This window comes from Bombus affinis, chromosome 15 (genome assembly GCF_024516045.1).
Source record: "Bombus affinis isolate iyBomAffi1 chromosome 15, iyBomAffi1.2, whole genome shotgun sequence".
NCBI classification, from domain to species: domain Eukaryota; kingdom Metazoa; phylum Arthropoda; class Insecta; order Hymenoptera; family Apidae; genus Bombus; species Bombus affinis.
The window spans coordinates 1,749,098-1,765,793 of NC_066358.1; the positions used below are offsets into that span (position 1 = coordinate 1,749,098).

Sequence of the window (16,696 nt, forward strand, 5' to 3'; positions counted from 1 at the left end):
AACATGGTTCGGTTCTCTGACGCGCATTATTTACCGTGTACTTTTACACCGTCCTGCCGATTGTTCGACAGAATCCACCGGTACGTTCGTTGTTAAATTAATGATTAAATCGGCTGACGAAACGTGGTAGTGCGCGCATATTACAGGCGTACGCACGAGGAACGTGCGTACGTGCGTGCAATATTCCATGACCGCGTTTTACGTATGCTTCACGGCAGATCTGAGCGATCTATAGCACTCGAGATCGTATGGCAGTGTGTGTTAGTTCACACAATACGTTGCCGATGCGGTGCAACATTCTGGTTGTCTTGCGTCGATGTGTTTTCAACACGTGCAGCAAAAAGATCCCCTCAAATTTGTTTTTTTCGTCTTTTTTAATGTTTAATCGTAAAACAACTTTGTATATTTCGATTTGTTTTACCGTAGTTATACCGTTTGATCAGTGAATCGAGAAATAGCTCTGTCCTTTTGGAAAAAGTTTCATTGTCTTCGATTTCGTTTCCCCATGCTTTTTTACATTTTTTTCTTTTAAGCATACAACGAACTTAGAAACGAAAACTTTTATACTTTAAAAATTCCATTATTTCAATGCTTTTTAAATAATTGTGTCCTTACGCGCTAGATAAAACAATGAGTTTCGTATAATAAATGTCCCATCCTTTTCCGAACCACCATTTCCTTTCTTTAACTGTAAAGAGAATATTATCATGAGCTTTAATACTTTAGAACTTTAATTACAGAAGATTTCATCTCCTCCCCTCAACTTGCATTTTTTAATACTTTTTAGTCCATATATTTTAAAGGCACTTTTTATACATTAAAACGAAAATGCTGTTACTTGAGGATTTTAATTAGAAAAAGTAGCTTCGTCCTCTTTGAATTTATCTTCCTATTACTTTTCGTTTCCTTTTTCTAATGGTTTATTCTTCCACGAAGTAACGAATCAATTAATATGTATGTTTTCTGGTATAAAAGTAATTGAGGGTTTTAGCAGTATTTCAAAACCAAGTTGGAAAAGAACTGTGGAACGGATAATTGTAGGAAAACATTGGTATTTTGCACTATGTTTTATGTGGAAGTTATATAGATCCTGTGTCAAAGAATATTTTCGTTCAGCTGATGAAGCTTTTAACTTTGATGTTCCACTTTGCGTTATCCATTTGATCTGTACTAATCAGAAATGAAATACATACTAAGAGGACTAAATTATGGACAGAGATTTCTACTAAACGAGAACGATCAACATTTTTCAAGATATCGATGCATTGGATATAAAAAATTGAAGATTACGTAATTCAGAATTTTTAATGTGAAACATTGAAGATATTATTCGTTAGATATTTTATTTCTTCTGTTTGTACAATAACGTGAAATTTTGTAATGAATTAAAAGAAAATTATGCTTAGAAAATTCATATGAAAAATTAGTTTCAACCATCTATAAATACCAAAATTATCATAATATTTCTTCGATATGTTCAGAAAATTCAATATAAGAAATTAGGTACAGATTTAATTGAAGCAAACAGAGAAGTTTAATCCCATCCTTGCTTCGGTGAAAGTTCAAATTCTTCATTAAAAAGAACAGCTCACAAGACAACAACACAAGTTTTCAAACCTTCGTTAGAGGTTTCCAATCTTCGTTGCAATGCTTCCACAAATTAAAACTTCCTTGTTTATCTTTAATGTAAGTGTAGATGTTTGTGTGAAGAGGACGTAGGTCGTGAGGATTAATGACGAGATTACTTGTTGTTGTAATCGTCGAATATATTTAAGACAATAAATTAATATACAAACGTAGACGTTAGTCGTTAGTACGAAGTATAAATCGCAAAATAAAATCGCGGAATAAATACTCGTAAATGCTCATCGCGTGACTTGATAGATGCTCGTTAGATACTCGAAGACACTCTAGATGCTGTTAGATACTCGATATGTACTGTATATGAACTCACTATGTGCTCGCTATGTCTCGCTATGTATTGTGACTCGCGATCGCGTCCGTTTATTCATACTGGTCGGGGGAGAGTCGGAAAATTCAAATTCGTCTTCATTCGACGGTTGCATGTAGCGGCGACATTGTTTTGCCCGGAGTTCATTTGTTCTTACATTACTTGTAATCTAACAGTCTTGATACTCCGAGGCAAAACAACAACATGATTTGAATTGTCCTCTGACTCATGTGCCGCTACATAAGTATAAACATAGACCGTGTAAGCCCTATCAAGAATCACAAAACTGGAGCTACAAGACTACTCGTGTTTTCCTGATGCTTAACTAAAATGTTTGGAAACACCAATTCTACGTCGTGCTAGATTGAAGTTTAAGCAAGAAGATCGGATTACTCGAAATTTTTCTGGAATTAGAGTTTATTTTGACATTTAAATTTAATTAACAAAACGAAGAAGAAGAAAATAATACAAAGGACGTAAGTACTTAATGCGCAGAATTTGATAATCTATAGAGTGTATACAATGTGTTTCTAAAATCCGAGAACGGCGGTAACGTTGTACAAGTGCGTATTAGTAAGCCGATTAGAATAAATTAAGGTCGAGATCAGCGATCAGCGATTAGCGATTACGCGAAGCACGTAGATTATTCACTATTTACCGCCAGATCGCGATTGAAAGTGCGTAAGCCGGTTGCCGCAGCTTGCTGGTTTATACCGCTCCGTGCCCTTCATCTTCGTGGCCGCGAAAAGAAAAATAATTACCGCCGGACACTGCCGAAGATAAGGGAGCATCGCCGTTAGAACTTCGGAATTCGAAGAACAATGATCAGCGGTTCGAAAATAATGTGAACACAGACGCGGCAACTTAGTCGGCCGGGATGCAAAAACTAAGCGCTAGGCCCAGCGCTGTGATTATCGAAGCAGAAGCGATCATTGCCTCGAACCTGCCGTTAGATTCCTTGCCTTTAGACTCGTTCTATACAAGAACATAAATTTTTATGACGAACTACTACGATATCCTGTTACTTCTTAATTAGTAAAATTACTAATTAAAATTTACTAATTATTACTAACAATTTTTTAGACTTATTTATTAAAATTTGTAAATCTATTATCGAGATTCTTGGAAATTCAAGATTAACGTAGTTTATAATTTTAGACAGCAGTTGTTGGCCGCTCAGTTGCATGTACATAGCACAATCGAGCAAAAAGTTATTCTACATGCAAAATTAAGTTCGAAATTCATGTAGAATACAATCGTCCCATTTAAAATCTCGTTTACGAGACAATAGAACTTAAAAAGTCATTCAGTATGCATGCATTGGACTAGCATTGAAAAAAAAGCTACATTCAACATTTCAGAGATATTTTCGCATGCAGAATAACATTCTGTACAATTGTTCCCTCGTATCCTGCCGGTAATTGATCAAATTCGCTACTTGATAAGCTTCCAAATCCAATTAACACTTTTATATTTTTGATTTGAAACGGAGCTTCGAGTGAAAAAATGTTCTTCTACATTTTTCAACTGAATGTTCGTATAGAACAATTTCCTATTTGGTTGTAACACGTATCCTACTACACGAGTATGCATAGTAGAATACGTCGGTTTCCATGTTCATTCTACTGACCAAAGTCAGCCAGTTAATTTCACGTGGCAACGATAACGGATGGCTTCTTGCCGCATCAGTCATAAATTAAAAGCCGTGGACAGTGGACGAATGCAAATTAAGAGCGGTAAATAAATCAGTGCGCCCATACGCGCGCGTTTTATGTTCGGAGTAGCGCTAATTACAACCATCCTTTGGAGCGGTGGCGCTGTGTAATTAGATACGATCGCGTGGAACATACGTCCATGTGAAGAAGAGGAAGGGGGAAAAGATGGGAGAAGAGAGAGAGAGAGAGAAAAATTAACGTCCACAGAACGGACGTTCAAGGGGTGCACTTTACTACGGTGAAACGGGTATGAGACACACGTTTGTAAGAGACGAAAAGGTGAATCGAGTGTCGCTTCTATGTCGATGTTTATCGTGTACCTTTGTGGTATTAGCTAGAATTGCCATTTCTTTGAAAAGTCACGTTTAAACACTATTGCTTTGTTTTACAGTTGATACGAGTAAGTTTTGTAGAGCGTGTGGCAAATGCAGAAGTTTGAAACGTTATACAATGGCTACAGAAAATATTTGAACATACCTTTATTTGCCTCTGAAGCATCTTTTTGTTAGATTTTACATTTTATTACAAATTTAATATAATTGGACTTAATTAATTAGCATAAAAATTCTATAATAGATACAACGGTATACAAATACTTTTTGTAACCACTGTAGTTAGATTTGGGTATACATTTTTGAAAATTTATAAACATTTCATAATTTTCATTTATTTTTATTGAAACACGTGAAAATAGTTCGTGACACCGATTGTTGTATGTTCTTGTATTATTAGTATTAATTATTAATAATTAATATGCGTATATAATGATTCATTATTAAAAGTAATTAAATCTGGTTTGCATAGGGGTGAACAAGCCAATGCAAATTAACAAATAATTATATGATTGCGGTGTACGATGATTGAAAAGCGTAAACAAAGTGATTAAAGAGTATACACAATGAGTGTACCTGAAATGTGTTTTAATAATTTTCAATAATATTTGAATTCTATTATTCTGAAATATTTTTGTTTTCTTCGTGGGGATATCTTTAAATATCTGTTATTCTATAATTAATTATACAAAATAATTAAAACACATGTTCAAACATTTATACGTATATTTCTGATTAAAGAAATTTTATCTCTATCTTTACGTATGGAACGTTTTTAATTTTAATTATATTGAAGAGTTAGAATTGATGGAATTTTTAGATTTTGTAGAGAATTCTAAAATCCTAATTTTGTATTCTTTTCAACTCGAAGAACCCGCATGAAAAATTCAAAATTATTTCTTCTATTTCATTTTTTTCACGATATTCTACGATATGTAGGATTGAAAAAATGAAAAAATTTTAAAATTCGCATTTCGTAATTCGTAATAGACGTCAATTATCGTTTATAAATCTCCTATAGACATCTCTAAAGACAGTTTCCAGGTTTAACGACCACTCCAACAACGCTCGGCACTTTACAAAAGCGTCTTCATCATAAATATTAATTATCCATTAACGTGTGCTCCGTCCCGTCAAATATCTTCTCATTAATACCATTTTCCATTTCTCAAAGAAAACACAGTAAATTCCTACAAATCGTCTGCTAACTTCAACATCCACTTCGCAACTCCAAGATCCTTCAATCCCGGTAAACTCGTGAAAATTACAATGAACAAATTCAACTCGCGCAATTTCCTTTGCAAGAGTTCCAAGAGGGGACAATAACTCACGGACATCGTTTCTCCACAGTTTCTTCTCAGAAGAATTTCCTTATAAGATCACGTGACAACGGGATCCCGCAATCGAATCTGGAAAGAGACGCTCAAGCAACCAGAGGACTTTCGCCAACTTTCCAAACGTAGAAGCTTCCCAGCCATATTTAAATCTGCCTTCGAGAAGAAGAAGAACGAAAACACTGGCAACGAGCTTGTCTAAAAGGGGGAAAAAGTTTCGTGACAGCTCGTTGAACCGATAAGAACGATACGGTTGCGAGTTTCCCGGTTGACGGAAGATACCAGGACGACGATTATTTGGTTATCGCGTTGAGTCTCGCGCTGATTGGACAGTCTTGACTGTTAGCTTGTTACTTGAACGTTAGTCTTCCAGTTCTCGCGATTGGTACTCCTAAAACTTCCGATTGAAATTGCATCGCGTCCCTAATTAACGGTAAGAATTTCGTCGAAGTAATCCTCCAGCCACAGAATCGCCCTGATTGCTGTTTACCTTACGTGCTTTCTTGTACCGAATCAAAGAAATATACTATATATAGGATATATATAGAAAGAATAGCTTCGTTTATTGGTTGGTTGGAACTAAACGGGTGATTCGGGGCGTGGGGACTCAATTTGTAATAGTTTGTGGAGGTTCGTGGGGCAGGTTAAGAGTAAAATCGTGGAAGTTTGATGGAGTCAGTTTGGCATTACTTGAAAACTTGGATAGAAATGAGACTGGTGAGATATTTAGAGTTTAAAGTTTGAATTCTTTCTGGAGATGTAGAAATAAGATTAATTTGAATGGTATTTTTAGGATTAAAAATTTTGTAATGATGGGGATAATAGCAATTTCTACATTAGCTCCTTTCGTCTACTTTTTTTAGTCTTTGAACGAAAAGCATTTAGTAAGCATCTCTTATATAAATAAGAAGTTCCTTCTTTTCGATAGTTTTAAGTATTATTTTATTTCCTACAGTATAACAAACTTATAGTATATAAGATTAGTGTGATATGTATAGCGTAAATGTCACTAAAATACATAAATATTCCTGTCTTTCAATATATAAGTTTGATACCATAATATTGAAAAACATGTTGCACATATTTAATAAAACTATTCAAAGAACGAGCACCTAGTTATGTGATATTTTCACAAAATATAAAAAATTGTTAAAAGAAATATATAAATCACTACCCAAATGATTGCCCAGGCAAAAATTGAGTCTTAAAAAGTGTATTGAATTTATATTACGTATTTGTGTCTCTGTACATTTCTGGGATACTCAAGAAAAATCTAATCTATATACCTTCACATGCAATTAAATTTTTATTGTTTCACAATTCCTTTTCATTTTTGATAAAGATGGAATTACGGAAAGTATCAAGATTCCCCTTTCTCTTTATTGCCACGGATTAATCAACGCGCAGAAACTTCTACCACCACGCGATCAGACATTAAAAAATTATTCCTCGCTCTAAATCCATTAATTTACATAACTACATACTAATTTACCAAACACTTATTTTCCAATGCATCAGTCTTCCTCCTCCATATTCAACCCAACCATATTAATCGAAGCTAATAACTCATTGGCGAGATAATCACGAGCTGAAGCTTTCCTTTTACCCCATTCACCTGGAAATCCCTCAAGGAAATCACTTACAAATATTAATCTTTACCGGTGATTCCTATCGAGCATTCGTTTGCACGCGTATATCATATCGCACAGATAAAACCACCTGCAAATCTCAGAGAACGCGAACTTGCGCTTGTACTAGAAAGAACAAACAAATTTCCAGCAAAAGCGCGGACGATCTCGGCATTTATTCCATACGTAACAGGAATAAAAATAACGGGCCCGATTTTGAACAAACCGTGTGTATCTATTGCTAAAAAGAAAAGTCTGCCAATACTGTGAAAATTCGTTCGAATAGGACGAACGCGAAACGGATGTACGAAACGACCAACCGAACGACAAACACGCGCGCAAAATTCCAACTATGTATGAAACTTCCGGAAAAATGAGAGCGAACGAAAACGTAGAAAGAAGAGACGCGGCGGGAGAAAACGGGGCAAGCACATTGTACCGGTTCCCCGTACGACGTGTACTTACAATCGTTCATAATTATGAGGGCAACGCGGTTCTGCGTCCTAACAAGAAGCATTATTCAACGAAAATGCAACGGGGCTACGATACATGTAGCAACTACGAGACTACGAAGGATGCTATGCATATATATTTTCTTCTTCCTCTACGTGGATTCTAGTTGTAGAGGAGATTGTGATAAAATTTGAAGCTTGAGAATAAGGTTCTGTAAGTCTGATGTCTAATAGAATATCGGCAAAATTAAGATTTCAATAGAATCGTTCGATATTAGTATAAATTGAAAAATATGGCTGAGTTTCTGAGTATGGAAATTGGTCTACTCTACGTGTCTAGTAAATTTCCCAATTTTATTATTTATTTTCCAAAGGACGTAAAAACTTGCTTCAAAGCGTATGTTTATTCGTTACAAGAAAATAACAGAAATGATCGTTTCAAAGTAAATTTGAAGAAGAAACATTTGCAATGACATTACTTTTGTCTTCTTTGTCAACTTATGAACAGTGATCAGTATGGTTTCAACTATTTCTCAAGGATGGGATTGTGTAATTTCGACGTTAACAAAATAAAAGGCGAAGAATATTATGTAACATTGAATTGGCCAGAAAATTCTACCTTCCTTTCCTGTTAAAAGATCATAAATCATTTGTCGTTTACATGAAAATTGTAAACATCGAAGGGCGAAGAGAAACGAGAACAGAGCGAACTCGCAGGACAAAATAAAACAAACGGTAGGAAACCTCCACAAACCAGGAGAATGTGAATGCGAGCAGACAACGAGTCGTACTCCGCTTGAATTGGAGAAGGGGTGCAACGTTCTGGTGTCGTCGACGACGATGTCGTAGCTGTTTTTAATTGCGTATTCGGCATGTTGCTAAAAAGGACTTCGTTATCCGCCACCGATACACACGAACGTGCAACAAAAGACTGCAAACGGAAGCATAATTAAAAATTACGAGGCACGTGAAAATCGTGATACCTCGTGAATGTCGTACCTTTTCGCGGTTGGCGGGGTTGGAATTTAAGGGAGATAAGAGAACAGCCTCCAGCAACGATCCATAATATGTATATACTGGCGTTCCCTCGTAAAATCGTCGCGAAACGTGAGATAAGAACTAACTGCCCTCTCCAAGTCATCAAATGACATTCGCTAATCTTGCGGTACGAGATGAGGTGATTGAGGTCTACACTAAGAAAACTTTGAGAAGAATGAGGGAATAATGGTGGTCAAGAAGATTACAAATGATTATTTTGTGCATCTTTTTTTGCAAATGTTTACAGTAGCCTGATGATTATTGTATCAATTTTTATTGTTTCCTTTCGGAAGAAATTTTTTATCGAGCTCTTTACACGATTGTATAACTATAATATCGTAATATCATATGATTTGAAAGTTGTGTACTCGTACAGGTATAGATACATTTTTTAGTTCTTACTTTGCTTATTAATCGCCGGACTAGTATACTGTGCCATGATGCTATGATGCTATGTGTATCAAATAATTTGTTCCAGATGGTAATAGGAATTCTGACATCGATTAATTTTTGCAACCCAACAAAGATAAGAATTTCGAAAGTAATCCCAATTTTTATATAAGAATGAGAATTGCAGTAATCAGTCAAGCTTTAATCTCACAAGGAACTGTTTCAGTTACACATATAACCTGCAACATAGAGAAGTAACAAAAACATCCTCCTAACGACTTGCCTACTCCAGAAAAGACAGTATCTCAATAAATACATAGATACGCTAAATAAACCAAATAATACAATCTAACTCGGCGCGGAATCATTTACAGTTTCCCATTGACTGTTTTTAGCCCCGTATGCTTTTAACATTCGGAACAGCCGTAAACGCAGAGCGCGGCAGCAACAGGACGAAGCAATTCGAGTGACAAAGGTGAGAGGCGCGTCTTTGTCCGAGGCAGAACTGCGTGGAAATGCGAAATTTATCCGATGCGTAATGAGGCAAAATTAATCAATCGTCGATATTGCAGCTCGGCCGCTTCGGGAATCGGAATCCTTTGTGAATTACGGTCCCGGTGAATGGATGTGGCAACGTACGGACGCATAGATTACAAATTCTCGAATGCCCGATAGCTTCCGGTGTCGTCGCTAGAATGGAACTAGCGAATCGAAAACATCGAATTCATCCGAGACTTCCGGTGTCTTTTTTATCGTTCGAGATTAAAGCGTTCATGTTCTATCTCTCTCTTTCTCTCTCCCTCTTTTTTCTCTTGCATTCTTACTTTCTCCATTTCTTTGCGCGCTTTAGAAAAAAACGCATTGTTCGTGGCAGACGAGCAAAGTGTTCCGTAACGTTAAGCTCCTGGATCCTTTTTTGTTGCGAAAAAGAACCAGGCTTCTCTTTCTCGTCTTTTTTTTCTCTTCCTTACGATGTAATGAAAAATCAATCGAGCACACGCCGACCGATTAAATTATCGGATTATATTATTAACGTTATCGTTATGAGGGAGGAGGGGAAAGCGATCGTGAGAGCAATAGCGAATTTTTTTCGCACAAACGCTGTTTTTGCGTGAGAGTATATATAATGTATACAACAGCACTTAAAAATAGAATATCTGCTTACCTTTGGCGGGATACAACTTTATTATAAAATAATAGTAGGTAAAATGGGGGGTTTAATAATTTCATTCATTTTTATATATTATACGGTAACTCTTAAAAATAGCTTGATATTTGTACATTTTCCATAGAATGATAATTAATCGTAATATTATTGGTAAAAGAAGGTAGAGCGACTTTATTTTTCGTTATTTACTTTTGTAATATCGTTGCAATAAAACTGCCCCAGTTGTTTGATATATAATATCGATTGTGCTGCACAAAAATAAAACTGGAAAGGACAAAGTCCCGGGTTCTCTTAATGAAATGGATGGAACTGATTGTTATTCAGTAAGAATAAAATAAATTTCGATTTTGTAGATTTTTTGTGTTGGCATTCTGGTCTACGGCAAACACTGTATTTCGAAAAAAATTGTATGAATGTAAATACATATCTGGCATGCGAATAAATCCTGTACGGTGTTGACCGACGCGATCCTATCTGAAGTAGGCCTGTGTTTATCTTGCACGCTATCATTGATGACATGAACTGTGGAATTGTTGTTGGAAAACATTGAATTGCGCTAAAATAAAAAAGATAAATAAAATAGTAAAATCATATAAAGAAAAAATAAAAATTGAGAGAACCGTAGAATTTTTTATCTACGTTCATACGTGCTTTTCTTTTTTTATACCTATTGCATACATACGAACATTACACACAGTACATATATCTTCATATATGTGTCTTTTCGAGAAACATTTTTCACGCGAATTTTTAGTTATTTGAAGTTGTCAAAACCAAGATACTCGCTCTGTATATTTATACGTTTTATTTGACAATTTCATTTCAAACTATACCATTTTTTATTTTAATCTACTTATATTTTATATAAAGAAATTGAATAAAGGATCATATTTCTGCAAATATTCATCAAATTTTACAAGATATGTTGCTAATACTTTTTTGTTCACTGCACGCCTAAAGTTATTCTGAATAATGTTTAATCATGATTTATGAATAAGAGTAATTAGAAATGGATCACTATTTCGGAAGCTGCGAGTATGATTAATAATTAGATAAATTCTTTACACTTGGGACAAACAGAGGAGGAACTTTTGCTATCTGAAAATTATGCTGGTCGAAATTCACTTTTTATATTCTTCAATAAAATACACTGTAGGGAAGCATGAAGCCAGAGGAGAAAGGTTCATGAAGAAATCTCATTACTTTTAACGCGCTTGCATTGTTTTCGTATGAAAGGGGTCCGTCATTAGCCGAAAAATTGCAATTTTTCAAACGGCAGAAGATCACGACGGCAAAAGATCGAGCCGCGTCTCTGTGCCACGTGTAATTATCATGTTTTTCTTGTTTGAAACCTTTACAGGATGTTTCTCTGTCGCAAGCACATGTTCACAATTGCAAACAGGCTTCTCAATTCCGTTTTACAGAAAGTTATTTCTCATTGCACGTGAAAAGCCAACCTTCGTGTCTTTTTAGTGTCACTGGACACAAATCAAAAGGAATTTCCAAATTCTGTATTCCGAACGAAATTTTCAAATAATATATTTCAATTCAAATCGCCACGCAGCTATCCGATCTGTATTCCCAGCATCGAATTATACAATATGTTTTCATATCATATTGCAAGCTCAAATATCTAGGTTTTTCAAAGTTTGTTCCGCTCCAATGTTCCATTGTGTATATTTTTAATACGAAATTCGAACTAAACGAAAAAAGATGTGTAAAATGTAAATCTTTGCTTGCAGCGCATGGAATCGAATGTTGTACGAAAATGTTTCAAATATCTTGCACATGCAATTTTTACGATGAAACATCTTATAAAAACGATATAATCACAAGTATAGTTCATAGATCCACTTGCTTTGTTATAATGGCAAATGAATAATAAGAATATAAGAATGTAGAATCTAGAATGTATGGATTAATGAGAAGCCAATAATATAATCCATACAGATTTTGGTCTTTTTTCAAGATTTTTTACTCTTGCATTTGGATCCCTTATTATTAATTACTTCTGTACTTTCTTCGAAAAATAGAATAGGCGAATAATTGCTTTCGTCAAATGAGAATTTTTTTATTGGTTCAAATTTTAACTGTGTTAAATAATTTAGTAACACGGTGATTATCATCGTAGCAATCATCGTGTTAATCTTCATAAAACAACACAAAGACGACTAAAACAATGAAAAGAATAGAATTTAACCAATTTTCATCAACTGTAACCCTCCTTCTCCATCAATCATCGCGACATACGTTACTTGACGCAAGAAGGGGCCAAGTAACCATGTCCCACGATGATTAAAAAATTAAAGCTAATTACGAGCAAGGTGCAGTCTTCGTCGCAATGGAGGCAACGAGACAACGCGTCGCGTCTGATCCAAAAGGAAGCAACGGAAAAGAAGAACGGGGACGCCTCTGAAAGGATATCCATTATATCCGTCGGTCTGCGTTTAAAATTACTGGCTGCACTCCGCTGCATTCCGCGTTAACAGACACGAGGGGAGTACATGATTGTAACGCCACGGCCTGTAGAATGACAATGTGGGAGGACAGTAATCACGACAATGAAGGAATAACTGCGCTCGGTGCTTGCTGGCTCGTATAACGAGATTGCTGATGACGATGATCGCCACCGGGGACACCCACCTCCCTTCTCCGACTGGGCTGGCTATTAATTAACATCGAAAAAAGGGGAACTAGAACGTTCAAATCGACTCGATTCGATCTGTTTCGACGGCGTTGATCTATTTTTTGTCTTTTCATCTCTTAACGCTTGATCGTGTTTTGGATTGGAAACTTTCTCCAGTGTATGATGAAAACACGTTTCAATTTGAAAAGATATATATAGCAGTTTCAAGTTTGTGGTAATTTTTAAAAATATTCTTGTTGATTCTTATATTTAATTAATATTACGTATCACTTGAATTCTTGTTTTAATTCATAGGAATATCGATACTAAAAGAGATATAGTTTGCATAAGAAGTTGTTGAAGATATGTTAAATTGTTGAAAACGAAGTAAAAACAAATGGTAAAAGGTAATAGTCATATGTTGTATTATGTCAAGCTTGACGAAAGCATGAAGATATGTAGAGGAAGAAATATAAAAATGCAGACACATACTACGTTTAGAGCAATCATCAATCGTTTATAGAAAAGAGCGTTTTTTCAGAAAATATTTTACCTGTGAAAATATTATATGCTATATATGTATTAAATGTGTAATTAATTTTGCCTTTCCTATGAATTTTAATAAATTACGAACTTTTTCGTCATAGAAGTCGTTTGAATATGTTGATTTACGATCATCGCGAAGATAAATGTATGTACGGGTATTGTACTTTGAGCACAGTTTAGAATTAAGTGGTCTGTTATGACTAGCGTGCTGCATTCCTTGCGTAAGTGGACTAGTTTCTTTGTCAGGGGATAAATATGGCCAATTGTAATGCGTAAAATAACTACTTGATCCATTCTGGAGAATATAACGGTCGATTCATAGTCCTTGAAGAAATATTTCATAATGTTTTTCATACAGGTGATGTCATCAAAGTGTTTGCTTCTATGTTATTAACCCTTTGAGTGCTGTGGGCGCATATAGGTGTCTGGCGAAAGCTATCGGTGTGGGCTAAGGACATATATATATGCGCTTTCTGTAAGTGCCCGGCATGGGCTAAGGACGCATGTATGCGTTTTTCAATTTTTCCGAACACCTACGCAGAAGTAATACTATTACGTTTGTGTGAAATAAATATAAATGCATTCCTTACGGCAGTAAACAAATGCCAATAGTGCCTCGTTATTGTTGAAGTGGTCACCACTTGTAAGAAAACTCTACATCTGGTTTTTTTAGTTTTCTCAAGCACTGAATTTTTCACACACAACTAAATTATTAACTTGTGTTATATTTACTAAATTTAGTTTTCTAGTTTATTGTTTTCTAATTTATTACCCAAATTCTAGTTAACTGTAAATTTCAATGTTTATAATAAATAATTAAAAATAACTAAAAAATAACGCTATTGAATCATTTAATCTCGTGCAAAAGAATTACTATAACTTATTACGATTTGCGCTTTGAATAGTCAATCAACAGAGTTCAGCCTAACGAAAAAGTATTCCGTCCACAGCGATCGTCAGCGCTAGACGCGCGCCGTCCGTACGGACGACATAGGCCGCGAGTAGTCAGCACTCAAAGGGTTAATTCATTTTTTTACTTCTATTACCAAGTCATTCGTAAACAATATTATTCCTTTTTGTTTCGATATAAAATATAAATTTCTAAGCATTTGAAACTTTTGCGAGATTTTAAACAGTTCTAGAAATATGAATAAATAGTTTGTAGAGAGAGAGAGAGATTGCACTTTTCTTTTATAGTTATAATTATGTGAGCAAAAAAATGTATTGCTTTCTTAAATGATAGAATATATATAGAAGTTCATTCTATTTACTTCCATTACATATAGAATCTTATTCTCTTTATTATATTTTTTCTTATATTCTTTCTATTATATTATATTTCTGTTTCTTTTATAGCTCATACTGCAGTAGTCTATTTCTTGAGTCGTTCACCCTTTCTTATATGAACTGGTACGTAATCAATTACGACGGAACGCCGAAAGGCTACGAGACACGAGGTTCTGCTGTTATCTGACCAAATTGTCGTAATAATCTCGTGACGTAATCGAACGGCGGAAGAGTTCCCCAGAAAGAACGAAGAAAACCGTCCAAATAACGAAGCTCTCTAATAATATCAACAAAGATACGGGCTACAGAACACCATCTGTAGCTCTTCCATCTCTAGATCCACCAGCTAGCTGATTAACTACATTGTAATTCTCAAGTGTCATGAACAGAAAACCATTATAAAGTATATTAAGAAAATAATATCATTTGAAAATTATTGAAGAAGAAAAATAATAATAAGTATTATTACATTATTTATGATGAGGTGGTATTAAACGTGTTGGTTTATTTTATAAAGAAACGAGTGATGAAATCGTAATAGTCAGTTATATTAAAATCAGTGTGAGTACAAGTAAAGCGATAGTGTATGCCGATTATAATCGTCGCTCGCTCAATACTCGTATGCCGATCGCAGAAAGGATAACAATTCAACTCTTTAACTCTCTAACTATTCAAATATTCAACTATTCTAGAGAGCACGTTCGTACATTTATATCGATATCCGATATACAGAAAGTTCAAAGTTAAAGTTCTTATGTAACTCCTGTTGAAGATTACCAGTAACGACAATAATATTTTGTCCGGAGTTCGTTTGTTTTTAGACCTTGCAAACCAAAACAACGTTGGTATTCCAAGACACAATAATATGAGTCTCTCCCGATTGAAATTTTTCGTTGACTCAAGTGCCGCTACAATGATAATTTTATTATAGAATATTATTTTTAATAATAGTGGAATAAATTAACAAAAATTTTAATAATAAAATTCAATTTCAAATAATAAAGTAACTTTTTCCCTATGTAATTTTATTTTAATTAACTGTATCGCTTCCTGTGGAAAGGGTATTCTTTCAAAATTATTGTAAATAGCGATGAATTATGTTGAAATAATGTTACGTAGTAAAATTATTTTAAATAACAATGTAATAAATAAATTTAATAAATATTTAAGTAATAAAACTCCATTTTGACGGTAATAACATCGAAACAGCAGAATAATATGATCTTTTCATCGGACAAATTTTTCACACAAAGTTGTGAGAACTCGCAATTTGTCGCGTCCTGTTCTTTAAAAAAGGAGAATGTTTCCACGATTTCAAGGTTTACATATCGTATTACACCACACGTATCCAGGCCGGATATAATATTCAACGCAGAAAAATTCTGGTTAATAATAAAAATTCATGCGGTCAAGGCACCGTAGAACAGCGAAACTGCACTGCTGGATATGAAAACGCGTCCCTATGAATTAGTAAATTCAAACATTCCTCTAACAGAATGTGCGTTATGCTAAATGCGAGCGCGGCTGTGCGACGTTCAACCATTCTCTTTTTTCAAGCGCACAATGCGGAAAATTTTCCCAGTGTCTATGTATTTTTGTGATTACGATACAAACACACGAAAGTCGAATAATTCAGTCTAAGATGAAGCTCAATTTTAGGAATGTTTCGTACTTAAATATTTCACCGATATTGATCATTATCTACTGAATCCATAACCAAAGTCAAACAAAATTTTAAGTACGGTGTAAATGTATTTAGTGTAATTCACTTATTACGTCAAGCCGTTAATATAGGTATATATTTTCTATTGCATTTATGATTAGATAGGCTCACGCTAATGCTCGATGCCACTAATGCATACATCGAATATTAATCTCCACCGATTCGAAACTACACTGTGTTAAACCCTGGATTATGTTTTAAATTAGGTAATTTGCGAATTATTATTCGAATATGAATTACACTAATAGGCGTGTAGTTGTCTGTTAGGTTTTTGAAATTTTTCCGAGAATGTTTCTACGAAATTGCAAGAGGTTTTAGTTACCAAATTAACGAATTTTCTGATTTGTCATCCTGTAAACATGAATTATGCTTGAAACTAGCTAGATACAACAATTCAACCTCGATGTTATATTATTTGACAGGATTTCGAGGCTCTGTATATATCTAAATACACATTTCTACCAAAATGTAGATTTCTATTCTCTCCAAATTCTTTTGGCTTATTA

The 16,696-nt window shown here is 34.8% G+C and overlaps 1 protein-coding gene and 1 long non-coding RNA gene across 2 annotated transcripts in view; both read left to right on the top strand.

Moving 5' to 3' along the window:
• Window positions 1-16,696, top strand: part of LOC126925029 (uncharacterized) — a 93,945-nt gene that overhangs the window by 39,899 nt on the left and 37,350 nt on the right. The gene's annotated exons all lie outside the window — the stretch shown is intronic.
• LOC126925037 (uncharacterized) lies at window positions 1,424-14,644 on the top strand. The gene is made up of 4 exons (XR_007713788.1): window positions 1,424-2,427; window positions 5,349-12,869; window positions 12,950-14,199; window positions 14,537-14,644. It is a non-coding gene; the product is annotated as an uncharacterized LOC126925037 (long non-coding RNA).